The 27,153-nt window shown below is 43.2% G+C and overlaps 1 long non-coding RNA gene across 5 annotated transcripts in view; it reads right to left on the bottom strand.

The window, feature by feature from the left end:
* The window catches only part of LOC307190091, a 287,522-nt gene extending 267,492 nt beyond the window's left edge, over nucleotides 1-20,030 (bottom strand). For all 5 annotated transcript variants that reach the window (XR_013829362.1, XR_013829363.1, XR_013829364.1 and 2 more), the window contains exon 1: nucleotides 18,843-20,030. This is a non-coding gene — a long non-coding RNA (uncharacterized lncRNA). The remainder of the gene's footprint in view (nucleotides 1-18,842) is intronic.
* Nucleotides 20,031-27,153: the final 7,123 nt, after the last annotated feature.

The raw sequence follows: 27,153 nt of genomic DNA, 5'->3' as shown, positions 1-27,153 counted from the left end.
TAACCATGCAGAGCCCTTTGTCAGGAGGGCAGAAAGGGAAGCAGTCAGCCTGGATTTGGCAGGAAAGGGAGTGTAACTAAAACTAAAAAGATTTAGATTCTGGGCCTATTAAACATGTGAAAGGATGCTAAAATTAAAGTTTCAGCAGAAGAATTCATATCATAAAGATTGGTCCCACCAGATGTAGGAGACCAATTCCTACGTGTGCACCTCACGCAGCAAATGTTCCAGGACAAACTGCACCACTCTGGATGCTTGGGCAAATCAGTAATACAGGAAGGGAACCAAGAGTTGTGGGAAAAGGTGCAGGAAGAAAGGTCTGTGGGGAGAGCTGTGGCTGAGCTGCGAGTCCCACCCCTCCCCCACTTGGGGTGATCATCTCACCCCAAGGCTAGTGAGAAGGGGCTGCTACGAGATTCCTCAGAAAACCTGCACTGTGTTTCTTGCCACTGGAAGAAGATAAAGCGGCCTGGTGTGGGGTCACTCCTGAGAAAGTAAAGATGCACATGGCCCAGGTGGATGTGGCTGCATGACTTATCCTGGAACCACGTGTGCTTGAGAAGAATGTATCTTCTGCTGCTGTTGGGTGGGATGTTCTATATGTCCTTTGGGTCCATCTGCTCTAACATATAGTTTATTTTTTTTAATAAATAAATTTATTTATTTATTTTTAATTTTGGCTGTGTCGGGTCTTCATTGCTGCGTGCAGACTTTCTCTAGTTACGGCGAGCGGGGGCTACTCTTCGATGCAGTTCTCGGGCTTCTCATTGCAGTGGCTTCTCTTGTTGCGGAGCACGGGCTCTAGGTGCACGGGCTACAGTAGTTGTGGCCCGTGGGTTCAGTAGTTGTGGCACACGGACTTAGTTGTTCCACGGCATGTGGGATCTTCCCGGACCAGGGATCGAACCCATGTCCCCTGCACTGGCGGGTGGATTCTTAACCACTGTGCCACTAGGGAAGTCCCTCTAACATATAGTTTAAATCCAGCGTTTCCACACTGATTTTATGTCTGGGTGATCTATCCATCGTTGAAAGTGGATTATTGAAGTCCCCTCCTATTATTGTATTGCTTTATATTTCTCCCTTCAGATATGTTGGTGTTTGCTTTATATATTTAGGTGCTCCTATGTTGGGTGCATAAATATTTACAACTGTTGTATCCACTTGATGAACTGACCCCTTTATCACTATATAATGACCTTCTTTGACTCTTTTGACAGCTTTTTAGTTGAAGTCTACTTTATCTGATATAAGTATAGCTATATACTATACTTTGGTGTCTATTTATATGGAATACCTTTTTCCACCTCTTCACTTTCAGTCTACTTGTGTCCCTAAAGATGAAGTGAGTCTCTTGTAGGCGGCATTTAATTGGGGCTTGTTTTTTTAATCCATTCACCCACTCTGTGTCTTTTTATTGTAGAATTTAGTCCCTTTACATTTAAAGTAATTACTGGTAAGTATGGGCTTAATATTGCCATTTTCTTCACTGTTTTCTGGCTGTTTTGTAGTTCCTTTGTTCCTATCTTCCTCTCTTGCTCTCTTCCTTTGTGGTTTGATGATTCTCTGTGGTGGTGTACTTTGATTCCTTTCTCCTTGTCTTTATCTACCACAAGTTTTTGTTTTGTAGTTATCATGAGACTTAATAAAACATCTTACATACCTTCAGTATGCTGTTCCTCATTTGTAATGCACTGTGCAAAACAGTAGTGAGCATGGCTTTCTTAACACAGCATTTTCTATTTTCACCCATCACTTCACAGTGATGTTTTGCCTCAAATTATTTTCAGTTTTGATTTTCACTGAATAAACCTGTACTTTTAGCACAGCCCCAAAGAAGTAATCGAAAGGTTCAATTTTTTTAAGTAAATAATATTGTTCAGGTTTCCTTTTATACAGTTCTGTAGATTTAAAATACAGCTTCTGGGTCGAGGGGTCTGCAGGAGGGAGCGTGCTGGGAGAACCCACCAAAGTGCCCACACAAGAGAGTGCTCTTCACACCCAAAGCACAAAGCCACTTTGGGAAATTTCCAGTCAAGAATGAACCTTTTCTATGTCCTCTGCCCCCTACCTTTTCTCACCGCTCCCCATCCACCTTCCCATCCATGGAGGGAAAAGAAACCAATCAGGAGGTAAGAGAGGAAGATGAGAAGAAAGGGCTGAAAAATAGAGAACCAAGCACATCCCTCACTTCGCTCCTACAGCAGGCTCCAGAGGGACCCCGCCTGAGGCTCACCTGAGCCAAGGGAGGGGAAGAAGTTTAACATTAAATCTAGTTCAGAATTTTTACTATTGTCTTCAACTGGACATTGCAGTTTCTGAATTGAGGCTGTTGGAGAATTAATGTGTTGGTAAGATGTACCTGCTGGAGTATCCCTCTAGGGCAAGAGAAGACTGCACCTGCTGAGTAATTTTAAAGGGATGATGAGACACACAAAATATTAAGTTGCATTTTGATCGTGTCACGTATTGTGAATGTTCACAGGGCACTACTGTGTACCGGGCATTTTCCCTGCATTGTCTACTCTAATGCTCCCAACAGCAACACTGGATCAGGTGTTGTCATCCTCACTTCACAGCTGAGGAAGCAGACACTCGGCGAGGTTAAGGACCCTTTCCAATGATACACAAGTGGAGAAGCCAAGGTGGAACTAATCTGTCTCTGATTCCAAAGCCTTTCTGTCAAGTTAGACACATTCTTTCTGCCTACAGGTTCATCACAGTTTCTAAAATGTGAGGGTGAAAATCAAGGAACACCCACATGTTTGTTTGCATGTGGCTACATTTCCCAGGAGCCTACAAATTCTATCGCTTTAATGCTCAACCTTCACCTTCCCCCAGCTGCTTCTCCAATAGAAGCAGGTCCCATGCAGGAAAGAGTGTTAAAAGTGGGCTTTCAGCTCCAGCCAGAAACAGGGATATGACATGTGAAGGGTGTTCCTTTTTTTCTTCACCACATCCTTTGCAGTCACGACTGCACTTTAAAGAGAATGTCAGGTTGGTGGAATTAGTTAAGCTCCACGACAAACGTTATATGTTTGTTTTTAAACCAGGCCTCCTGAGTAAAAAACCAGCAAGCATATGACAGGGAAAAATCTCCTTCTACAGGCTTTCACGGGCACAGCCAGAGGCCTCCTTAGGCTGAGGAAGACTTTCTTTTCTAATTTAGAGACTCAAGGGTACAAATAAAGTTAGGTACTGGTTAAAGAACCTGGCCAAACTTTTAAACAAATCCAAGTTTCTATGAGGCAGTCAGATAGAACAGACCCTTTATAAGGAAAGGACTTGTTTTGGTTTGGAGACTGTAAAGAAGGGAGACTCGTCCCTGAGATCCTGAGCTCAACCTCTGACACTCTAAGAATTGTCCCCAGTACCCTCCTGGGTCAGTGAGAGTCCTGAAAGACACCGACGACCACAGCAAGTAAGATTCTGGTCAAATAGACATAACTCCTTCAGTCAACAACCATCAACAAGCCAGCAGCCTGCCAGGCCTCCCAGACAACAGAGAGGTTAGCATCTCAAGAGAATCTTTGAAATCAGGTACAGGTTCAGAGCCCAACTCTAAACTCACCATCTGAGCAACTCGTGGTAAACTGCTTACCAGGCCCCAGTTTCCTGATCTGTAAATTGAGCATACAGGCAATGCCCATACAAAGGGTAATTGTGAGGGTTAAATGAGATGATATTTGTAAAGCAGCTTGCACAGTTCCTGGCTGTTAATATTAAGTGTTAAATATATTTTTAATATATGTATTTAAACTATAAAAAAATTAAATTTAAAAACTGTAAAAGCTGCCCTTCCCCAGGATCCCAGTCCCCAGCTTAGACTATTGTGGTAACTTTTGTGAGGGTTCAAAGAGAGAGCTGAATTTCCATTTCTGGGAAGATGGAGTAGACATATTTTTCCTATTCCTTCCACCATATACAACTAAAAGCCCAGGATAGAATATACAGAACAAATACAAGAAGACTCTGAAAAGTGGAATGGAAAAGGCAGACTGGCGAGGGACCTCAGAATCTGATGACAACACAGCAGTCAGTTTTCTGAGCTTATTTTTTGCCTCGTATATACCAGACTTGGAGCTGAAGAAGAGAGCAAACAGACCAAAAAACAGACAAACTCCCAGAAAAACTCTTCTCTCTTTGGCCAAAGAACCAGGAAAAGGGAGCCTAGAAAGACAGAAATCTTGTAGTCGATCACTGCTCTACTCCAGCCAAATGCCACGGAAAAAGGCTGTGATCCGGGAAAGCTGGGTGGGGAGCTACCCCTCACCTGCTCCATCAGGGTGCAACAAGACACCCTCAACATCCCTGCATGGTACTGTCACTTAGAAGGTCAAGAAGGGCGCTGGGAGCTTCATCTCCACCGGGCAGTGACATCATCTTCCCTTGGGGTCCAAGTGGAGACCAATGGAGACATGGACTTCAAGTCCACATGGAAATAATGAGGTGACCCCCAACCTGCAGAGTTTGTGTCAGAGGAGACAGGACTCACTGTCACCCAGCAGTAATGAAACCACCACACCCTCCCTTCCCTAGAGTCAGTGAAGGCCACATGGGAAGCAGAACAAGGCACTCCTCCCCCTGCCAGCCAGGAAGTTTCAGTGGAGGCCTAGCAAGGAGCCAGAAATCCCGCCCCCCGTGCCCAGCAGTAATGAGGAGCCTCCTCAGGTGTCATTAGAGAGATCCAGTGAGGGATTCAGAATTCTGCTCTCACCTGGCAGTAGAAGGTGACCTTCCCCTGCAATCCTAAATATATATGTACCAAACAACAAAGCTACAAAATATGTGAGGCAAAAACTGATAGAACTGAGAGGAAAAAATAGACAAACCCACAATTATATTTGGGGACTTTAATACCACTATCCAAAAATTAATAGAAAAATTAGACAGAAAATCACCAAGAGTATGAAAGAACTCAACACCATCATCAACCAGTAGGATCTCATTGACACTTACGGAACACTCCACCCAATAACAGCAGAATACATACTCTTTTCAAGTTCCCTCAAAACATATACCAAGATAAACCATATCCTGGACCACAAAACCAACCTCAACAAAGTTAAAAGAACTGAAATCACATAGAGTGTGTTCTTTGACCACAGTGGAACCAAACTAGAAATCAATAACAGAAAGATAACAGGGAAATAAACAACACACTTCTAAATAATACATAGGTCAAAGGGGAATTCTCAAGGAAAATTTTTTTTAAAAAATTGAACTGAATGGAGCTTCCCTGGTGGCGCGGTGGTTGAGAGTCCGCCTGCCGATTCAGGGGACACGGATTCATGCCCTGGTCCAGAAGGATCCCACATGCCGCGGAGCAGCTGGGCCCGTGAGCCATGGCTGCTGAACCTGTGCATCCAGAGCCTGTGCTCCGCAACAGGAGAGGCCACAACAGTGAGAGGCCCGCGTACCGCCAAAAAAAAAAAAAAAAATGAACTGAATGAAAACAATAACAACAACATATCAAAATTTGTGGGACACAGACAAAGCAGTGCTTTGAGGGCAATTTATAGGCCTAAATGATACATTAGAAAACAGTGTAAGTCTCCAATCTATGACCTAAGCTCCCACCTCAATAACCTAGAAAAAGAACAAATAAACCCAAAAAAGTGGAAAGAAGAAAACAAAGAGAAAAGCAGAAATCAATGAAGTTGAAAACTAAAAAACAATAGGGAAAAAATCAATGAAACAAAAAAACTTCTTCGAAAAGATCGATAAAATTGACAAAACTCTAAGAAGATTAAAAAAGACAAGATATAAATTAATAATATTAGGAATGAAATAGAGGCTAACATTACATACTTCATAAACATCATGAGGATAAGAGAATACTATGAACAACTCTGCATACATAAATTTAACAACTTAAATGAAATAGACTAATTTCTTGAAAAACACAAACTATCACAACTCATCCAAAATGAAGTAGACAATTTGAATAGTCCTTAACTATTAAGAAAATTGAATTCGTAATTTTTTAAATGCCCCAAAGAGAAGTCTCTGGGCCCAAACCGTTTCATAGAGAATTCAACCCAAAGAAGATTTAACACCAATTCTATACTATCTCTTCCAGAAAATGGAAGAGAAGGAAACACTTCTCAATTTATTTAATGAAGTATTATCCTGATACTAAAGACAACACAGAAAAAGAAAACACACCAGTATCCATCATAAATATAACACCAAAATCTTTAATAAAACATTAGCAAATAGAATTTAGCAATACAGAAAAGAATTTGACTTAAGTGTATAATTTAATAGGGTGTCTTCCAGGTATGCAAGGGTGACTCAATTCACAATCAGTGTCGCCCCCATATAACAGGCTAAAGAAGAAACAGCTCATGATGATATCAGTCAATATGGAAAAAGCATTTGACAAAATTCAACACCTATATATGATGAAAACACTCAGATAACTAGCAATAGAAAGATCTTCCTCAAACTGATAAAAAGCATCTACGAAAACCTACAGCCAATGTACTTAATGGTGAAAAAATGAATGTTATCGCCCCTCCAAGTCTGGGATCAAAACAAGGGTGTCTGCCCTCACTACTCTCATTTACATAGTGCCGAAAGTTCTAGCCAGTGTAATAGGGGAAGGAAAGGAAATAAAAGGCATACAGATCCAAAATGAAGAAATAAAAATATCCCTATTTTCAGATGACATGATTATATATGTGGAAAATCTCAAGGAATCTGTTTTTAAAGGTCCGAGAATTGAGTGAGTTCAGCAAGCTTCCAAGGTACAAGATAAACATTTTAAAGTTAACTGCATTTCTACATACTAGCAATGAACACATAGACACCAAAGGTACAAATACCGTACCATTACAATAACTGAAAAATATTAAACACTTAAGTGTAAATCTAACAAAACATGTATAGAATTTTTATGTTAAAAACTACCAAATGCTAATGAAAGAAAGAATTCCTAAATAAATGGAGAGACATATCGTGCTTATGGATTGTAAGACTCAACATAGTAAATATGTCGATTCTCCCCAAATTTATATACAGATTTAACATAATTCTTATCAAAATGCCCCAAGGATTTTTGTAGCTGTATACAAAGTTACTCTAAAATTTAGATGGAACAGCAAACAAACTAGAACAGCTAAAAGAAATTTTGAGAAAGAAGAATAAGAGGAAATCATCTACCCAATTTCAAGACATTATATAGCTATAGTAATGAAGACTGTGTGTACTGGCAGAAGGAAAACTACACAGATCAATGCAACAGAATAGAGAACCCAGACACAGACCCACACAAATATGCCAAACTGTTTACTGACAAAGGTGCAAAAGCAATTCATGGAGGCAAATATAGCCTTTCAACAAATGGTGCTGGAGGAACTAGAAACCCAGAGGCAACAAAATGAACTTCAATCCAAGTCTCACACCTCATTAAAAATTTCACTCAGAATGGATCATGGACTTTAATATAAAACATAAAACTGTAAAACTTTTTTTTAAAATAGGAGAAAATCTTTGGGATATAGGGCTAGGCAAGGAGTTCCTAGACATGGGACCAAAATCATAATCCACAAAAGGAAAAATGATAAACTGGACTTCATCAAAATTCAAAACATTTGCTCTGCAGAAGACCCTACCAAGAAGTCTACAAACTGGGAGAAAATATTCTCAAAACACATATCTAACAAAGGACTAATATCTAGAATATATATAGAACACTCAAAACTCAGTAGAAAAATCAATAATCCAATTAGAAAATGAGCAAAAGACATGAAGAGCCATATTCAAAGAGGATCTAAAGATGGCAAATCAGCACGTGAAAAGATGTTCAACATTATTTGCCATTATGGAAATACAAATTAAAACCCCCTGTATCACTGCATACCTATCAGAATGGCTAAAATAAAAGATAGTGACGGGAGAAACAAGATCACTCACACATGACTGATGGGAACATAAAATGGTGCAGCCACTCAGGAAAACAGCTGGGTAGTTTCTTAAAAAACTAAACATGCAACAACCATATGACCCAGCAATTTGCACTCCTGGGAATTATCCCAGATAAATGAAGACATTTTCACACAAAAACCTATGCACAAATATTTATAGTAGCTTTTCTCATTACAGCCAAAAATTTGAAACAGCCTAAATGCCCTTCAGTGGGTGAATGCTGAAACCAATGTGGCACATTCATACCATGGGATACTACTAAGAAATAAAGAGTAACAAACTTTGATATTAAAGAGGTGAAAAAAACTGGGCAGCATGTGTAAGGTTCACATTCCAGAGACACAGTCTCACTAAAAGACTGAGATCTAATCACAGGACTATAGAAAGCCTCCCTCCCCCCTCCAAAATCTGGCACATTACTAAAGGTCTATTTACCAGTTTCTTTTACATCATATACAGCCATCAAGAAAAAAATTATAAGACATGCTAAAAGGCAAAAAATACAGTATGAAGAGACAGAGTAAGCATCAGAACCAGACTCAAATATGGCAAGAATATTGGAATTATCAGACCAGGAATTTAAAACAGTTATGATTAATTTACTAAAAGCACTAATGGATAAAGTAGACAGCATGCAAGAACAAATGAGCAATGTAAGTAGAGAGATGGAAATTCTAAGGAAGAAAGAAAAAGTAATGCTAGAGATCAAAAATACTGTAAAAGAAATGAAGAATGCCTTTGAAGGACTCAGCAGTAGAGTGGACATGGCTAAGGAAAAAATCTCTTTGCTTGAGGATATTTCAATAGAAACTTCCAAAACTGAAAAGCGAAAAGAAAAAGAACTGGGGAAAAAAAAAAAAAAAGAACAGAATATCCAAGAACTTTGGGACAACTACAAAAAGTATAACATACATGTAATGAAAACACCAAAAGGAAAAGAAAAAGAGAAAGAAACAGAAGAAATACTTGAAGCAATAATGACTGAGATTTTTTTGCCCCAAAATTAATGACACTAAACCACAAAACCAAAAATCTCAGAGTACACCAAGCAGGATAAATGCAAAAACAAGCAAACAAACAAAAACACCTCGGCATGTCACAGTCAAAGTGCAGAAAATCAAAGATTAAAATAAAATACGTCTCAAGAAGACAGAGGTAAGGTTTAAAAATACCTTACCTTTAGGGTCTTCCCTGGTGGTCCAGTGGTTAAGAATCTGCGCTTCCACTGCAGAGGGCGCAGTTCTATCCCTCTTCGGGGAACTAAGATCCCACATGCAGTACAGTGCAGCCAGGGGAAAAAAAACAAAAAAAACACCTTACCTTTAGAGCAGCAAAGATAAGAATTACATCTGAATTCTCCTCAGTAGAAACCATGCAAGCAAGAAGAAAATGAAGTAAAATGTTTAAAGTATTGAAAAGAAAAAATGACCAACCTAAAATTCTGTATTCTGTGAAATTATCCTTCAAAAGTAAAGAGGAATAAAGTCTTCCTCAGACAAACAGAAGTTGAGGGAATTTGTTGCTAGACCTGCCTTGAAATAGATGTTGAAAGAAGTTCTTCAGAGAAAAGGAAAGTGATATAGGTCAGAAACTTGGACCTACATAAAGGAAGCACATTAGAGAAAAAATTAGTAAAGGTAAAATAAAACTTTTATTTTTCTTATTCTTAATTGATCAGATAACAGTTGGTTCAAAATAATAATAGCAACAATGTATTCAATTGTGTATGCTTCTGTGTGTGTGTATTATTTATGCATATGTATAAGTGAAATGAATGGCAGCAAAGATACAAGGGATGAAAGGAAAGAACTAGGATAACTTTGTTATTATAAGGTACATGCAGTACCTGTGAATCAGTATAATGTTATTTGGAAGTGGCCTTGGATTAGCTGTAAATGTATATTTCAAAATTTAAGGCAAGCACTAAAAGAAGTTAAAAAAAAAGTATAACTGATATGCTAAGAAAGGAGAGAAAATGGAATCATAAAATACTCAATTAGAACCACAAAAGACAAGAAAGGAGTGGAAGACAAAACCAGGAACAAAGACAAGGGCAACAAATAGAAAACAGTAACAAATATGGCAGAGATTAATCCAACTATGTCAGTAATCACACTAAATGTCAATGGTTTAAATAGATCAATTAAAAGACAGAGATTGTCACAGTGGATTAAAAAAATAAAAAAGGACCCAGCTACACATTGTCTATAAGAAACCCACTTTCAGTATAAAGACACATATAGGTTAAAAGTAAATGAATAAAGATACATCATGCTTGACATGATATTATACATAGAGAATCCTAAAGATGCTACCAGAAAACTACTAGAGCTAATCAATGAATTTGGTAAAGTAGCAGGATACAAAATTAACGCACAGAAATCTCTTGCATTCCTATACACTAATGATGAAAAATCTGAAAGAGAAATTAAGGAAACAATCCCATTTACCATTTCAACAAAAAGAATAAAATACCTAGGAATAAACCTACCTAAGGAGACAAAAGACCTGTATGCAGAAAACTCTTAAGACACCAATGAAAGAAATTTGAGATGACACAAACAGATGGAGAGATATACCATGTTCTTAGATTGGAAGAATCAACATTGTGAAAATGACTATACTACCCAAAGCAATCTACAGATTCAATGCAATCCCTATCAAACTACCAATGGCATTTTTCACAGAACTAGAATAAAAAATTTCACAATTTGTATGGAAACACAAAAGACCCTGAATAGCCAGAGCAATCTTGAGAAAGAAAAACGGAGCTGGAGGAATCAAGCTCCTGGACTTCAGACTATACTACAAAGCTACAGTAATCAAGACAGTATGGTACTGGCACAAAAACAGAAATATAGATCAATGGAACAGCACAGAAAGCCCAGAGGTAAACCCACGCACATATGGTCACCTTATTTTTGATAAAGGATGCAAGAATATACAATGGAGAAAAGACAGCTTCTTCAATAGTGGTGCTGGGAAAACTGGACAGCTACATGTAAAAGAATGAAATTAGAACACTCCCTAACACCATACACAAAAATAAACTCAAAATGGATTAAAGACCTAAATGTAAGGTCAGACACTATAAAACTCTTAGAGGAAAACACAGGCAGAACACTATGACATAAATCACAGCAAGATCCTTTTTGACCCACCTCCTAGAGAAATGGAAATAAAAACAAAAATAAACAAATGGGACCTAATGAAACTTAAAAACTTTTGCACAGCAAAGGAAAACATAAACAACACCAAAAGACCACCCTCAGAATGGGAGAAAATATTTTCAAACAAAGCAACTGACAAAGGATTAATCTCCAAAAGTTACAAGCAGCTCATGCAGCTCAATATCAAAAAAACAAACAACCCAATCCCAAAATGGGCAGAAGACCTAAATAGACATTTCTCCAAAGAAGATACACAGATTGCCAACAAACACATGAAAGGATGCTCAACATCACTAACCATGAGAGAAATGCAAATCAAAACTACAATGAGGTATCACCTCACACTGGTCAGAATGGCCATCATCAAAAAATCTACAAACAATAAATGCTGGAGAGGGTGTGAAGAAAAGGGAACCCTCTTGCACTGTTGGTGGGAATGTAAACTGATACAGCCGCTATGGAGAACAGTACGGAGGTTCCTTAAAAACTAAAAATAGAACTACCATACGACCCAGCAATCCCACTACTGGGCATATACCCTGAGAAAACCATAATTCAAAAAGAGTCATGGACCACAATGTTCATTGCAGCTCTATTTGCAATAGCCAGGACATGGAAGCAACCTAAGTGTCCACTGACAGATGAATGGATAAAGAAGTTGTGGCACATATATACAATGGAATATTACTCAGCCATAAAAAGAAATGAAATTGAGTTATTTATAGTGAGGTGGATGGACCTATAGAGTCTGTCATACAGAATGAAGTAAGTCAGAAAGAGAAAAACAAATACCATATGCTAACACATATATATAGAATCTAAAATTTTTTAAAAAATGGTTCTGAAGAACCTAGGGGAAGGACAGGAATAAAGACACAGAGAATGGACTTGAGCACACGGGGAGGGCGAAGGGTAAGCTGGGATGAAGTGAGGGAGTGGCATGGACATATATACCCTACCAAATGTAAAATAGATAGCTAGTGGGAAGCAGCCACATAGCACAGGGAGATCAGCTCAGTGCTTTGTGACCACCTAGAGGGGTGGGATAGGGAGGGTGGGAGGGAGATGCAAGAGGGAGGAGATATGGGGATATATGTATATGTATAGCTGATTTACTTTGTTATAAAGCAGTAAGTAACACACCACTGTAAAGCAATTATACTCCAATAAAGATGTTAAAAAAAAAAGATACATCATGCTAATACTAATCAAAAGAAAGGGCATAGCTATACTAATATCAGACAGACTAGACTTCAGAGCAAAGAAAGTAATCAGGGATAAAGAGGAGCATTACATAGTGACATAGGGATCAATTTTCCTAGAAGACATAACAATCCTTAATGTGAATGAATCTCACAACAGAGCATCAAAACCGTGTGGCAAAAAGTGATAAAACTTCAGAGAGAAATAGATAAACCCCCCATTATAGTTGGAGACTCAATACCCTTCTATCAGATCCAGAAGACTGAAAATCGTAGGGACACAGTTGAACTCTACGTTGAACCCAAAAGCATCAATAAACCAGATATAATTGACATCTATAGACTATGTCACTCAACAACAGAAGAACACAGATGCTTCTCAAGCTCATGTGGAACAAAATATTAGCAAATATAATCCAACAATGTATAAAAAGAATTATACACCACGATTAAGTGGAATTTATCCCTGATATGCAAGGCTGGTTCAACATTTGACAATCAATTAATATAATTCATCATATCAACAGATATATCTGATAAAAGACTAATATCCAACATATGCAAAGAGCTCTTAAAACTCAACAATAAGAAACTGAACAACCTGATTTTAAATGGACAAAAGACCTGAACAGACACCTCACCAAAGAAGATATACAGAAGGAAAATTAGCATATTAAAAGATGCTCAACATCACATGTCATTAAGAAGTTGCACATTAAAACAGCAACATATTACTACACACCTATTAGAATGACCAAAATCCAAAACATTGACAACAGCGAATTCTGGTGAGGATGTAGAGCCACAGAAACTCTAATTCACTGCTGGTAGGAATGCAAAATGGTACAGCCGGCCACTTCAGAAGACAATTGGCAGTTTCTTACAAAACGAAATATACTTTACCATATGATCTAGCAGTTCCACTCCTTGGTATTTACCAAATAAGTTGAAAACTTGTGTACACACAAAAACCTGCATATGATTGTTTATAGCAGCTTTATTCATAATTGCTAAAACTTGGAAGCAACTAAGATATCGTTTAGTAGGTGAATGGCCACATAAACCGTGGTACAACCAGACACTGGAATATTATTCAGCACTGAAAATACATGAGCTATCAAGCCATGAAAATGCATGGAGGGAACTTAAATGCATATTACTAAGTGAGAACAGTCAATCTGAAAAGTCTACATATTGTACGACTCCAACTACTGTATATGACATTCTCAAAAGGTAAAACTGTGGAGGTAATGAAAAGATCAATGGTTGCCAGGGCCTGGCGGGGAGGGAAGGAAGGATGAATAGGTACAGCACAGAGGATTTTTAGGGCACTGAAAATACTCTGTGTGACACTTTAATGGTGGACCCATATACATTTGTCAACACTCATAGAATGTACAAAATCACGAGTAAACTCTAATATAAACTGTGGACTTTGGGCAATAATGCTGTGCCAGGTAGGCTCATTGATAGTGGGGAGGATGCATGTGCGAGAGGGCCAGGAATATACGGGAAATCTCTGCACTGTCTGCTCAATTTTGCTATGAACCTAACACTGCACTTTAAAATGTCTAGTTCTTTAAGTATGTCTAATTTTTTTAAAATGCCACTACCATAAATCTAACAGCTGAACTTCTTAGCATGTATCCCAGAGAAATAAAGACATTTCACACAAAAACCTGTACACAAATGTTTATAGCAGGGTTTTTCGTGTTAGCCAAAAACCTAAAACAGCCCAGATGCTGAAACCCACTGCAGTACGGCCATACCATGGAATACGACTCACAACAAAGAGGAACAAACTATTGATTAGCAGTCGCCAGGGGCTAAGGAGGGGATGAGAGTGAGAGGGAAATCACTATAAAAGGGCAGCATGAAGATACCCAGTGATGCTGCAAATGCTCTGTATCACCATCAGTATCCTGGTTGTGATATTACAGCACAGTTTTGCAAGATGTTATCATTGGGGAAACTGGGTAAAGGGCACATGGGCTCTCTCTGATTTCTTATAACTGCCTGAAATCTGCAGCTATCTCAAAATAAAAATTTTTATTTAAAAAAATGACAAAAGGAGAGCTGAAGAGATGCAGAAATGGAACACGGCAGATCCTAAAGTCATAGCAGCAGGGGATGCAAAACGCCAGCTGTCGGGGCCGCCTTGCCTCGCCCTGTCCTAAGAACCACGTGAAGCCAGTTCTCCTTCAGGACTGTGAGGGGTATTGGAGGTCAGGCAGAAGGAAGGGGGTACATACAATTGCTTTCAAAGGAGCCAGACAAAGAATAAGTTCTATATCAGACCAGAGCAAGGGCAGACATCCGTGGGAAAAAGACATCCATGTCCCAAGTTCCTAATTCAAGCTCAGCCCTGAAGGTTGGGCACAGGCTGGGGAGGGCAGGAAGGCTGGGGGGAGGTAGGCTGACACTCTGATAGAACCACAGATACAAAGAGTGGCTCCTTGTGACATGTCCTGCCCGGTCCCCGCTGTCCCTGAGCCCCAGTTGGTTCTTCAACACTTCCTTAAATGATCTGAGACACTTTGGTGGCCTCCATGCATTCCCACTTTTTACCCTAAGTTAGCTCAAGATAATGTTTTGTCCCTTGCAAATAAAAAAACGCACTGTCCCAAAAACCAAGGCTTGGGCTCTGACAATTTAAATATCATGAATTAAATAACTCTCACCTACGAACAAATTCAATCTAGCCTACAGTCGCCCTAAAGCCACAGGACCAGCTTCAACACGGAGAGGCAGATGGGGTGGTTACAACAGTAATAACTTCTAACTGGGTGATGTGGGAAAACTTCCTTCCTCTCTGCACTGATTTCATCCTCTGTAACATGCAGGGCATAGCAAGATAGGAGGGTCTATATCTATGCCTTCCCTCGCCTTCAAAAATCAACTTAGGGACTTCTGGGGTGGTCCAGTGATTAAGGCTTCACCTTCCAGTACAGGGGGTGTGGGTTCGATCCCTGGTCAGGGAACTAAGTAAGATCCCACTTGCCTCGGGGCCAAAAAACCAAAACATAAAACAGAAGCAATATTGTAACAAATTCCATAAAGACTCTAAAAATGGTCCACATCAAAAAAAAAACAACTTAAATGCCAACCATCTACACAGTCTGCCCTCGTTCATCTTCAAATAACTTCTCCCTCCTCTCAACCCCTAAAAACTTTATTTAAAACACTCCCACACTTCTTATCTTGTGTTATAATTAGATGAACATGTCTGATATTCCCTATTAAAGTGTAAATTCCCTGAGGACACGTGTTTGTTTTACATTTATTTGTCCCCCATACTGCCTAGTAGGACACAGATAAAGTGGGCAGTGAGTTCTTTGTTGAAAGAATAAATCAAGGACAAACTGAGACAATTTGCTCCCGATGAGGAAGCCCTTTTAAAAGTATAAACCATAGGGCTTCCCTGGTGGCGCAGTGGTTGAGAGTCCGCCTGCCGATGCAGGGGACATGGGTTCGTGCCCCGGTCTGGGAGGATCCCAAATGCCGCGGAGCGGCTGGGCCTGTGAGCCATGGCCGCTGAGCCTGCGCGTCCGGAGCCTGTGCTCCGCAACGGGAGAGGCCACAGCGGTGAGAGGCCCACGTACCGCAAAAAAAAAAAAAAAAAAAGTATAAACCATAAATTACGAAGTGTAAAGGCATTGTATATACATGTATATGTGTATATGTATGTGTGTGTGTGTGTATAAAGGCATTTTATATATGTGTGTGTGTGTGTGTGTGTGTGTGTGTGTGTGTGTGCACCACCTGCTACGTGAACTGGGCCTAGTACTTTAACTTCTTTGGCTTCTCACAAACAAGGCTCTGTGGGCAAGGATCACAGGGAAGGTGAGGTTGCATTGTTTGCTTTTGTTTTTAATTTCTACCACTCCTAATTTCAAAGGAGTGAAACTGAAGGTTGGGTACAATAAAACCCCTAAGCCCCAGGCACATAAAGATAAAATTGAGAAATCGGAAATGGAGAGAAGAATTGGGGGAGATAAGTTAACTAGAACCATAGGTGCAACAGTCACTGCATGTGGGCTCTAAATTGAGTGCTAAGCTTCCTGGTAGCCAAGGCAAAAAGCAAAATGTGATAACGTTCTGAGCTCTCATTGTCAGAAACATGTGGGCTCTAAATTGAGTGCTAAGCTTCCTGGTAGCCAAGGCAAAAAGCAAAATGTGATAACGTTCTGAGCTCTCACTGTCAGAAAAAAAGATCATACTGACATTGGGAAAGATAAACCCTTTCTAGGAGCTGCCTTTTGCAGGAATTAGGGTGTCCGTCCTTTTAAAAGGCTGATGAATAACACTGTGGGCAGCATCCTCAGCTGTCCCCTCCCCAAACCAGCAAGGCTGCGGACAGGCCTCTAACCCAGGGAGGCCCTGCTTCTGGGGGAGGATCAGAAAGGGCTCCAGTATGAGCCAGCCCCCGGCCGACCCACCAGCCCCACGCAGCTGCGAAATCGGCCAGTCACATAATTATTTAATGCTGTCTGACTGGGTGTCGGAAAATGCCTGCCTCAAACTACTATTTTCCATTTGGCATGAGTCTGGGCTGCTCTTTCTGACAATAAATTGCCATTGGATTCAGCTCTCTATTAAAACAGATCACGTCTCCTGAGGAGAGAAGAAAACCCACGATAATAAACCATAATTACTGTGGCAGAAGGCCATGTGACAAATTCATCTTAAAAGTCATCAATTGTTTGCAAGTTAAAGAAGAGAGTGCTGCAAAGAGAGAGGCGAGAACTGGGCATGGGGGTGGCAGCGCTGAGGAAACAGCAGCAGCAGAAAGTCAGGGCTTTCTGAATCTGGGTGACCAGGTACCTGGGCTTTCACTGTCCTATTCTCTCTGCTTTTGTGTGTTTGAAAATACCCATATTTAAAACGAAAAAAAAAAGTTTAAACCTAGGCACACTGCAATTTATACTGCAAGATTCTGGCCATGAAAAGCGATCTGAACCCTGTAAAGCACTCCCCGGGTTACCCACTATTCACTGCTGCTGCTGTGACTTGGCTCCCCGAAGCCCCAAGTGGCCTTCCAGAGTTCACACGCAGGCATCGTCTGAGTCCTGGCCCAGGGCACCCGGTGACCCAGTGGACTCTGAGTGGTCCTAAAAGCACCTCAAACAATGAGCTGTTTGTTCCCAATCCAGTGGTGGGCCTTGGAGAGCTGGTCTCAGCCCCTTCAACGGCTGCCAATAAGAAACTCTGACCCTCAGTGGAGGTGGCTGGGTGTGGGGGGGGGGGGGGGGGAACCAGGGGCTCTGACCCTCCCAGGAGCGGGGGAGGGAGAACATGGCCTTCGCTCCACCACTAGTGGGTCTGGGACGGGAGAAAGGAGAAGCAGCAGAAATCGGAGGGCGGCAGGGATAACTTTCCTGTCCAGCCAAGGCCTCTAGAGGCTAGAGTCACGGGGGATGGTCCAGCAAGGAGGAGCCTGGGGTTGCAGAGCCTGGAGCGGAGGAGGGGCTAGGGGCTACAGCTGCGCGGAGGGGAAGGGCTGCGACCGCGGAGCCAGGAGGTCCTCAGAGGTGGGTGAACTCCAGGCAGCCTCGCCTCCCAGGGCCAAATTCAGAGAGACTGCAGGACGCATAGCCGTAAGTCTGGGGCCTCTGACGCAATATGACGCCACACCGCTTAGCTGCGCAAGGAAGGGGCACGGGGACGACCCGAGGGGGACCGAGAAGAGGGAAGCTGTGAGCTGACCCCTCGGCACCCGGCAGCCCTCCTCCCCAGGCAGCAGCCAGCTCGCTCCCTTCGAAGAATGCAGAAGAGGAACGTGCTTTGATTTTCTTAAAACAAACACTGCTGAGCAAAGAGATAAGCCGGGCCGGGGTTGGCTCAGGCTCCCCTGGTGCAAGGGAAGTCTCACTTCATATTTCCACCACGCAGGCCCCGGGGACCCAGCCGTGGCCCCTTCTCCTCTCGGGAAACGCCTGTCTGGCGAGGTGGGGTCTGCTCTGATCCGGCGACACCAGCAGCCGAGGGACTTTTCTCTGCCGGCCGGGCCCCCAGGATCCAACAAAGAAAGAGGGCCCTTGATGCCTGAAGCTCAGGAGGTGCCCCTCTCGACCCTGGGGGCTTGGAAAAGTGAACTTGTGGGGAGGGGGACGTTTCCCCTAAGACTCTGCCTGAGTCACTCCCGCTGTGAGAGGCCGGAAGCCACGGCAGGGCTCGGGAGCCGCGGGGGTGACCCGTCGCCGCCTCCCCTCCCCGCCGGCCGCGCGCCGCCATCTGCGCCCTGCGTCACTCACGCTCCGCGCGCACCGGGCGACACGAAGAGCGCCAGGCACTCAGTATTCCGAGTGCTTCTCACAGGTTATCTCACCTAGTCCACTCGGCGAACCTGCCAGGCAGGTACCGCTATCACCTCCAGGTACAGATAAGGAGCCAAGGTCACACATGTTCGTAGCAGACCCGCCTTGAACCTGACGCTTGGCTCTGGAGCCTGAGCGGAAAGGCGGCTCCGCGGCCCGGCTTCCCCAAGGCCCCGCACCTGCTCCAGGTGTGCGTGTGAGCCCAACCCCCGGCCGCTCACCTGAGCTTCCCCGTCGCTTGTTGCCTTGGAGACCGGGGTTCCACCTGCATGCGCCGCCTTCCGTCCCTCTCCCTCCGCCGGCTCCCTGGGCCTCTTCCTGCGGCCGGTTGGCCGGACCCCTCCCAACTTCCGGCGTCGGGCCCAAAGCCTATGCGTATATACGCGTTTACGCATACGGGTACGTATACGTTCTCTTTCACTCAAAGTTACGCATACGGGTACGTATATATATATACATATATACGTTCTCTTTCACTCAAAGGCCAATTCCACAAGACTTCCTTCAAAGGAAAGGAGGAATGAACAGCTCCCCTTTTCTATCCCAAATATCCTTTTTATTTTTCAGTCAAGTGGGTCTTGATAAGCCAGCCCCGTAGGGTTACACGGAGGAGTCCGAAGGCGCAGATGCGGAGCAGGAGGGGGCACACAGGGAGCAGAGCGGGCAGGAAGGGCACGCGCCCCACTCGGAGATGACGAGCCCGGGACTGGTAATGAGCCCAAGAGGGAAGAGCCCCAGTGCCGGGACGTCGCTGTCACTTCTGAGCGGTGACCAGCACAGTGCACCTGAGCAAGGACTGGCTAACAGGGGGCCACGAAAAAAAGTGTGCTCCAAGGCACAGGGCGAGGAACGAGAATCTGCAGGAACGCGTCCATTCGCGTGGAGGAAGGGCCAGTCTCTCAGGGTGGGACAGTGGTCTAAGCAGCTCTAACTTGCAGCTATATACAAAGACGCTCTTGGTGACCAAAGAGGAATATTGGGAGTCTGGGATTGACATGTCCACACTGCTGTATTTAAAAAGGATAACCGACAAGCACCTGCTGTACAGCACAGGGAACTCTGCTCAGTGTTCTGCGGCAGCCTGGATGGGAGGGGAGTCGGGGGGAGAATGGACACATGTATACACATGGCTGAGTCGCTTTGCTGTGCACCTGGAACTATCACAACGTTGTTAATTGACTCTACTCCAATATAAAATAAAAGGTTAAAAAAGAGATAAAGAAAAAGAGAAAAAGGAAGTCTGTCAGCAACCCCCACCCCACCGCCATCCCCCTCACCCGAGCAGACCACACACAGTGACCAGCCATCACAGGTATTCCTACCTGCTTCTAGAGATGGCTGGAACAGGCCAGAATGTGCATGGCTTGATTTCACTTCCCTTAAGTAATCTCCCTGGATCTGTGCTTCCTGAGCTGCCTTCTAAATTTAATTTTCCAAGTAGATTTTACTACAAAAGAGAGGACAGTAATAATAGCCACGGTTGTCTGATACTGAATTCTTACTAAGTGCTTTACAGGTGTTTCTCCCTCAGACAGTCACAAGACTCCTGTGAGTTAAGGTTATTTTGTAGACGAAGCTGTGTCTGCCTTTTGTTAGCTATTCACAGGCAGGCATTGACCTGAGTTGCTCCTCTGCAGATTTTATCACAGCGCCTTGCATACACGGCAGACTTTCAATTACGTGTTCCACTGAACCAGATTCAATTAACAACACTCCGGGGTTAAGGACACACCTCTTTACCCCAAGTTGCAAGTGAGAGCTTTTTTTCTTTATTAACACGGTAATAAAAATAGCTAACATTCATTGGTCTTAGTAGGTGCCAAGTACTGTGCCTAATGTTTCACATTCATTATCTAATGTGACTGTCATAAAAATCTTATTATTATTTTCCCCATTACAAAGAAATCCCCAGAGGTTTAGAGAAGCAGTTACAAAGAGGCAAAGCTAGGATTTGAGTCTGTGCTCAAATCATGAGTCAAACAACCCCAGTCTAGGGATTTGTGCTCTTTATCACTAAGCTAATCCCCAAAATAAACATATTAAAAATGAAATTCATACAGTAAATAAATGGGAAAAAAATCCCCATAATCCATTGTTACACAGCCATCTCCCCTTCACCACAATGCCCACCTCTTTCACACAGATTTCCACTGCTAAATGTTCGACACACATCCTTCCAAATGTTTTTTGGTGTACATACATGCATATATTTTTCAATTGTTTTTGGCCGCGCCTCGCGTGGAACGTGGGATCTTAGTTCCCTAACCAGGGATGGAACCCGTGCCCCCTGCATTGGAAGCACGGAGTCTTAACCACTGGACTCTCAGGGAAGTCCCCATACATTCATATTTGTTACATACATACTAGTTTTTTCACAATGGCATCATACTTATTATACTGATCTTCAATTTATTTATTTTTAACAATTCTGGACACCTTTCCATATGAGTATGTGTATCTTGTTATGGGCTACATTGTGTTCCCCCAAAATTCATATGGTGGGGTCCCAACCCCCAGTACGTCAAAATATGACTGTATTTGGAGATGGGACATTTAAAGATGTAGTTAAGGTAAAATGAGGTCATTAGGGTCCCTAATCCAATATGACTGGTGTCCTTATAAGAAGAGTAAAGGACACAGACAGGTACAGAGGGAAGACCCTGTGAGGACACAAGGAGAAGGTAGCTGCAAGCCAAGGAGAGAAGCCTGAGAAGAAAGCAACCCTGTTGACACCTTGATCTTAGACTTCCAGCCTCCGGAACTATGACAAAATTGCTTAAGGCACCCAGTCTGTGGTACTTGCTATGGTAGCCCCAGAAAACTAATACACAGCTTTATCACAGTTCTTTTCATCTGCCACATGGAATTCTTTTTGATAAATGTACCATGATTGATTTAAATAGTTCTCTTTTTGTAGGAATCTAAGGCCTCCCTCCCTTGTTTTCTTCCTTTCTTCCTTCCTTCCTTCCTTCCTTCCTTCCCCTCTCTCTTTCTTCCTTCCCCTCTTTCTTTTTCTTTCTTTCTTTCTTTTCTTTCTTTCTTTCTTTCTTTCTTTCTTTCTTTCTTTCTTCCTTTTCAATTACACAGAGTGCTATAATGGATATCCCTAGGAATATTCTTACACGTTTATGAGTGAGTGTTTCCATAGGTTAAATTCATCAAGGAAGAGTTCTCATGTCAACTAAGAAGCATGTTTTGTAAGTCAGTACCTATCGCCCAGGAGCTTTGAGTTTTGCATGCATGTAGTTTGTTAAGTAATTCATTACTGTTCTTTTTCTGCACTCACTTGGCTTCCCGCTCCCCCTTTTATGTTGCCCGTTTCATTTTTCGGATTGCTTTGGACCTTTTACATAGAGAAGGAGCTAAAAAGAAAAAGAGTCAGGCACAGGCTTAACTCCAGGAGGACGACAGAAGCCCTCAGCCTCACCAAAGTCAAGAGGCTGCTCTGTCTCCAGCTCCAGCTCTTCGTCCCTTGAGTTCCTATGCAATTTCTTAAACTCACAGAGGCCACACGAAGACCTAGGAAGCCATGTGACACTAGAGGTCAATTCAGTTGTCGTTGCCAAATCCCTCGAGAGGCAGCTGCCGGTGGAGAGAGGCAGCGGCATAGCCACGTTGGAGAATTCCCTGTAGTTGGCTTCAAAGAGTTCAACGCGTTAACACAGAGACTCAAGAATAGAAGTCTATATTCTTCTCTCCTCTCCTCATTTCTCTTTCTTAAAAACCGTCAATGCCATGTGATTTCAGAATGCTGGTCCCTGTTCAGAAACCAGACTCGCCATGTCTGTGGCTCAGCGTAAAGCCCCAGCTTTCCGGGTGAGGGCTCGAGGCCCGGTTCTTATCCACCCTCTCCCGCCGCCCCTCTCCAGCACAGCACCTCTGCCTCTGCAGAGGCCTCACGACCCCTGCTGCTGCCCTGACTCAGGCTAATCACACAGTCGCTCCCTTCGACTGTGGGCCCTCTGAGTGCAGAGTCTATGTCTCACACTCCACATTCCCGGACTCTGGTGAGAAAATGATAAATACGGAGAAGGGGGAAAGAGGAGAAAAAAGAATAAGGAAGGACGCAGTGCCTGCCTCGAGGAGATGACGACCTTCCACTCCATGCACGCTCTGCCCCCTCCCATCCCTCTCCAGCCTCCAGACTCAAGCTGGGCTGTCCTCACCCACCCCAACTCCTCCTCTCCTCTAGGAAACTTTCCGGACTACTCTGCACTATTTATTTATTTCCTAAGACTATGCAGAACTCTCTGAACTGGACTATAGGCCCTTTGAGGGCAAGGACCATTTCTTGGGCTTCTTTCTTGTAAAGCTCCAAGCACACACTACAATAGACAGTTATCAGACTAAACGGAAGGCACTGTCCAAGAATAAACCCCTTCTCTTCCGATGCCTGAGACAACAGTTGAGACAGAAACTCGGCTGTTGAGAACTTCTGTGAGATCAGAGACCCAGGAGGAACGATTCTCACTGTTTCTAGCCCTAAATCCTACCAACCTAGTTGTCACTTAACCAATGTCAGTTTTCTAATCTGCAGAAGGGGAATAATAGTTAACTTTATTGTTCTATTATCCATCAAGCTGCTGTGAGGATAGACCGCATGTAACATATAAATAATTATAAGCTATAAACACACACAACATATAAAGACTTAACAGTGCCTGGGTGGGATGTAGAAAAACCCCCATTATTAGCGGCAGCAGCCTTATTATTATCCCACTTTCCAAAAGGTGTCCAGGTTTCTCTCCCCAAGGCCCAGTATAAAGAGAATGCTGTGATGAGAGCTACCCACTAGGCAGCAGTGCAGAGTTTAAAACAGATTTTTGTGTCTAGGTATGGGTTTGATCAGTAGAGGGAAGAAATGGAAATATTTAATATCACGTTCCTAGTCCATGACATCCAAAACTGCTTTAGAAGCCAAGAAGGACTAAGGAGGGGCTTCCCTGGTGGTGCAGTGGTTGAGAGTCCACCTGCCGATGCAGGGGACATGGGTTCGTGCCCTGGTCCGGGAAGATCCCACATGCCGCGGAGCAGCTGGGCCCGTGAGCCGTGGCCGCTGAGCCTGTGCGTCCGGAGCCTGTGCTCCGCAATGGTAGAGGCCACAGCAGTGAGAGGCCCGTGTACAGCAAAAAAAAAAAAAAAAAAAAAAAAAAAGACTAAGGAAACCCCAGAGGCTGTAGCAAACCTATGTTGCAGTGAGATTTCTTAAATATTTATTCTCCTTCCAAGGGCTACCTGCAGATGGAAGAGTAGGTAGGCATGCTTCGGATGGGACACTTACCAAAAAAGTGGGGAAGCATGGAAATTTCCAAAGTATAAAGCCGAAAAATACATCTTTTTTGTTTCAGAAAAAGTGACAGACAAAAGCTTTTGAAAATCCCCTTGGAGCTGAGATTTCCAATTTATGGAATTGATGAGTCTTAAAGCTTGAAAGGGACCATGAAATTACTGATTAAGTTGAATGCCTCATCTAAAAAGGAAATGGACACCGAGAAAAGACAAGTCACCTGCAGAAAGTCACCTGGTGGTAGCATAGCCTAGAAAGAAGATTGGGTCTCTTGACTCTCAGGCCATGACTGTCCAGGCTACCAGAGCCATGTGTAGATAGGTGACTTTTGAAGAAATAAGAGCAAAGTGGCTCAGACATAGTGCCCTAGACTGATGGAGAGACTTTCCCATTGAGCAGTTAGGTCTTTATCTAATTATCTCAAAGGCAATAGGTATGTGTCAGACTTTCCCAGCATGGTGGGGAGAAAATAGCAGTGGCCTAACCATTGGAATCTTCATTTAGATAGAGATTGGGCAGCAAGGAGATTTACCCAGTTTGCTTTTAAGAAGGTTTTCTTGCCCAGAACAGTATAAACCTTCTCATCCGGAAGATTCTCATTTTTCTCAGCCTGACTCCAATCCATTTGCCAATCCAAAGCAGAGTGTGTTACACATTAAAGCCACAGGATCATTTATGGGTACCATATGGAGACATAATATCTCGTAACCCAGTGGTATTGTCCCTAGAGTTAATATAACTCTGTTAACATATGTTCCCGCTATTCCCATCCTGAGAGATGTGTATTGAAATATATTATGCACGGTGTATGGTTAATGGAAAGATACAGGGGGTATATTAAAAAATAAATCTGTTTATGTGACCTATGCTGAAATACATTTGAAATACCATACAGTTGCTTTCAACTGTATGTGGAGGAAAAGATAGTCAACTATCTCACTGTCTTTTCCTCTGATTACTCTTTCCTTTTCCTTTCAACCTCCCATGTCTCCTTGTATGTTTTCTCAGTGCCAAGCTAACCACAGAATAGTAAGATTAGAGGGAGGGGAATGTGATTACAGGAACTAAGGCAGTTAGTAAGAAGGTGTGGCTGGGAGTAAGGGGCAACAGGAGAAAAGAAAACCGTCAGTCATCCCATCCCTCTGAATCCTGGCAGTACTATATTTTCAAAACTTAATCCAGACAGGAGATCAAGAATTTCCACTTTCCAGTCCCCTTGTTCCATGGTCATATCCATGTGTCAGAGAATGACCTCACTTTACACTTCCTTTGTAAAGCACGGAAGTCACTGACAGGGAAAACATTAATCTGCAGTTTCCTCTGACACTTCTTTCCTTGTCATACTCTGTACACAGTTAGTTTTCAAGACCAGCTCACCCTTAACCGTATACATTTCTAGAATTTATGTCATCTTCTCCAATCCTCTTACACCACCCTAGTCTAGGTTTCGTGGTCTTGAATCTGGAAGATTGCCGGGGCCTCTTACTTGGTGTTTTGCCAACAGCCTTTTCCTATCCTAATCCATGCTTGCTCAAGTTCACCGGAGTTGTGAGCTGATTAAAATCTGATCTGAGTTCAATATCTGATTTTAAATCTTTCCATGGCTCTCCACTGCCCACCAAACAAAGCACAAACTCCTTAAGGTGGCATGAAGGGCCTTCATGATGAGACCCCAGCCCAACCTTCAAGCCTCATCTCCCACCACTCCACCCCAAGCACCCTGGAGTCCAACCATAGCAAGTACTTCCATTCCTGACACTCTCGTGCCATTGCCCATGCTGACCCCACTGTGAGGAACGCCTTCCCTCCTTAGCTACTAGCAAATTCTATTCACTCTTCGAGACCCAGCTCCGGCATCATTTCCTCTGTGAGGTCTTCCCAGACCCTCTGAAAGTTATCACTGCAACTTCCTCTTCTACAATCCCGTAGACCTAGCACATACCTCGGGTACAGCCCCTCCCACTCTACATCACAGTCATCCGCCTGGCCCCCCGGTGAAATGGGAGCCTCCTGAGAGCCAGCACAAGAGGTTTCATTCTATAACTCATTCAGTAAATATGGAGCATGGAGACCCGACTGCCACTTAGAAGTTGGGAGAACACATTCTGGGTCCTTTATGTCTTAGGCCATCAGCTTCTTCATATGCAAACGGGCAAAGTAATTTAACATCATGCATCATGTTAGTATGATGAATAAATACAATAATGCAAGCAAAGCCCCGAACAGAACCCTCGTATATGGTTAATGCTGAGGGATGGCTATTACTGTTATATTATGGCTGTGTGCCAAGCACAAGTGCAAGGTCAATTAGGGCCCACCCTCGAGGTCCTCAGAGTGTAACCGAAGAGACAGACAAACCACTAGTGCAGTGTCAGAAGGACACGGAGCTGCCGGGAGAGCGCAAAGTGGGCCATCTACTATCGAGGCTGAAAGTCATTCCTGGAGGAAGGACTGAAAGGGGATGAATCTGAAACCACAGAGGATGGGGGACAGCCTCCTGACATTTCCCGGATGAGCCGTGATGCTGGCCTGCACTAAGGCAGCAGCCGTGGACGGGAATGGAGGGGACAGCTTTAAAGACATCTGGGAGGTGGAATTAAGTCATGTGACTAGTGAGTGATGAGATGTGGGGTCCCTGCCAGGGAGAGTCTGGCGAGCACCGGCCCGGGGGAGGTTTAGAATGCAGACTCAGGAGCCATCCCTGTGCCGGTTTTAACTGAAGCAACCGGAGAGCGCGTGATGCGGGGGGAGGGAGGGGAGCGTGTGAAATGAGCTGCACAGAGGGCTGCACTGGAGCGGCATTTAAGGGCCAAAAGAGGAAGACGAACTCATGAGGGCAACAGCCAGACAGAGCAGAGGAACCCAGCACAGAAGCAGCAAAAGGAAGCAGAGAAAAGAATATTCTAGATATTCTCAGTGCCTGGTGCCCGATACCTGGCAGATATACAGATATTTGTGGAGTAAATGAGTGAATCACTGAACTTAAATGACCCACTTAATTAAAACTGAGGACACATGAAAGGCCTTTCATTGGAGTAGGTGCACGCCTATTATTTCACCCTAACAGCGTCTTGGGGTGTTGACGATCGAGGAGATGGGACTTCCCTGGCGGTCCGGTGGTTAGGACTCCACGCTTCCACCGCAGGGGGCACGGCTTCGGTCCCTGGTCGGGGAACTAAGATGCCACAAGCCACTCGGTGGGGCAAAAAAAAAAAAAAAAAAAAATGCACATGTAAAAAGGAGAG

Source organism: Stenella coeruleoalba (assembly GCF_951394435.1).
Source record: "Stenella coeruleoalba genome assembly, chromosome: 8".
NCBI lineage: Eukaryota > Metazoa > Chordata > Mammalia > Artiodactyla > Delphinidae > Stenella > Stenella coeruleoalba.
This window is presented reverse-complemented; position numbering and strand designations above follow the sequence as displayed.